The sequence below is a fragment of the Puma concolor genome, chromosome D2 (assembly GCF_028749965.1).
Source record: "Puma concolor isolate L17-30 chromosome D2, mPumCon1.1.hap2, whole genome shotgun sequence".
Taxonomy (NCBI): domain Eukaryota; kingdom Metazoa; phylum Chordata; class Mammalia; order Carnivora; family Felidae; genus Puma; species Puma concolor.
In genome coordinates this window covers 39637157-39639354 of record NC_141677.1, presented here as the reverse complement: position 1 = coordinate 39639354, position 2198 = coordinate 39637157, and the positions used below count along the sequence as shown (strand labels likewise).

At 54.3% G+C, this 2198-nt stretch overlaps 1 long non-coding RNA gene across 2 annotated transcripts; it reads left to right on the top strand.

The window, feature by feature from the left end:
• The first annotated feature begins 401 nt into the window (after window positions 1–401).
• On the top strand, window positions 402–1849 carry LOC147576004 (uncharacterized). 2 transcript variants are annotated; one of them, XR_015241660.1, is made up of 3 exons: window positions 422–685; window positions 799–909; window positions 1425–1849. It is a non-coding gene; the product is annotated as an uncharacterized LOC147576004 (long non-coding RNA). The 2 variants fall into 2 exon arrangements; XR_015241659.1 differs by having other exon boundaries at window positions 402–909.
• The last annotated feature ends 349 nt before the right edge of the window (window positions 1850–2198 follow it).

The window sequence follows — 2198 nt, the reverse complement described above, 5'->3', positions numbered from 1 at the left end:
CGTGCCCTGAGTGTGGGCCCCTTATTCGTGTTCGAAGGAGAAGCTTCCAGACCAGCTCATCCTTTCCTTGGCCCTGTTATGCCCAGAATTCGTGATCCCCAAAGACCACCAGGGAGCTGAGTCTGATGCAAAAGCAAAAAAGCCTTTATTCGAGCCAGTTCGAGCCCAATCCCCTACCTGCACCGACGCAGCGGTGAGATGCAGGGGAGAGAGAGTGAGTTTCAAAAGGACAAAGGTTTTATTGGGGGTCTAGGGGCAGTTGGTAAGGTAATGCCTGTGGCCTCAGCCGATTGGCTGGGAAAAGGTCGCGGCCTCGGCCGATTGGCTGGGGAAGGGTCGGAGTCCTGTGACGTAGGTCGCCGGGCGTGTTTTGATGGGGAAGTTTGAACGGGTGAGTGGGAGGTTACTTAAGGGCACGAGGCGTGGTCTGAGGTTTCTGCGATTTTCCCAGAAAGGGGGCATGTCGGGGACATAGTCACTCAAGGTGGAGGACACAGAACAAGATGGAGTCCGCTGGCGTAGGTCCGCCCTTTCAGCCCCATTTAGACCTTTCCACCCTGGCTCCTTGAAGACTGCCAACTGGCAATGCCTCACCTCTTGCCTCTTCCCTGGCAGCTGCGTGGAGACACCTGCTCGCAGGAGACTGGTGGAGAAACATCCCTGCCACCAGCATCCAGCCTTCCAGGTGTGCGGGGGAAGTGTGTAATTGACGGGCAGCCCGACCGAGGCCCTCCTGCGGGACCAAATTGTAATCGGCTGCGGCGCTTGGTCACAACAGGGATTCCTTTTACATCCTAGTGCGGCCGCGAACCCGGCAAGCTGGTCCCCGCGGTTATTAAGAAGCCTCCTGACTTCAGCAGGTCGCCTTGGGTCAGTGCAGCGGCATACATTCTGGCTGCTGGGCTCGGAGTGAGTATCAGGCTGAGATCAGGGCTCTCACGTCCTTGAGGAGTAGGTGACCGAGTGCTTGGTCCCTCGTGTACGTGGGCAGGTGGGTGGGAGAAGCCGTCTCTCCGAAGGCAAGAGCAGGAGAGGGCGTGCGCTCCAAAATGTGAAAATGTGATATGGCTCCTTCCACGATGAATTATTCACGCGCCAGGATGAATTAATAATCTGAGCTGTGAATTAATTTTATTGGGTTTCCAGAAAGGTGACCATTTCAGAGGCAGGAAGGAGGTGCTCCTGTGCTCTACCCCCCGGCCCCCAACCCAAATCATTAAGGGTGTGAGCACACAGGCTCACCCAAAGCAAATCAGTCAGAAAGTGCCTTTTTTTTTTTCTGTGTTGGAAGGTGACTCATGGACTTTACCCACAATTCCTTTTTGACCTTAGTAAGAAATTACAATACCCCTAATTGCCCCCGAGTCTTCCCCTGTGGCCAGAGTAAAAATTTTCAAATTAAATGCCTTCTCTTCTTCCCTGAGGTTGGCAAAGACAACCTTGTAGACACAAATCCCTTTACACTTGGACATGGAGAAAAGAATCAAGATGGATGGCCCCAGCCCCCCCAGCCTGCTGCACACCTGCCTGCCCCCGCTCCCACGGCCTCGCCTCCTCCCTCCTGGCTGGTTCCTTGACAAGTTCCTTGCTGTGTTCACCAGAAAGCGATCAGCGGAGTCTTGCTTCTGGAGAAGTTAAATGCAGGCCGACAATTCCTCAGGGGTTCACGGGATGAAAGGCTGCAAAAGAGGGTTTGGAAGCGCTTCACAGAGGGACCCACGTCTACACATACGTCAAGAGAACTGTTGTTTGGGGAAAACAAGTTGTATTGGAGGCTTTGGGAATTGCAGAGAGGTTTCGCAAGAACTCAGAGGAGCAAATAAGAAATAAAAGACACAGCCAACGTTTATTGAGTGCGTGCTATGCGGTGGGCTTCGTGTTGAGCCTTTTCAAGTCACTTTTTCATTGTATTCTCCGCACCTTAGCGGACCGTCTCCTGTCGTTAACCCGCAGAGGTCAGGTGATCCTCCTGAGGTCGCCAAATGAGTAGCAGAGCCAAGACTCAAACTCAGGCCTGCCAGGACCGGGAAGGCCATGACTTTCATCTGTGTGCATGTCACAGGGGACGGGAGAGAGGAAAGGAGCACAGGCACACACGTCCACGGGGCAGCAGCGATAGCGACCCAGGACGACAGAGCCAGGAGCTCTGGACTCTCATCCAAACCCCGTCACCGGCAACCTGGGACCCTGCAAATGCC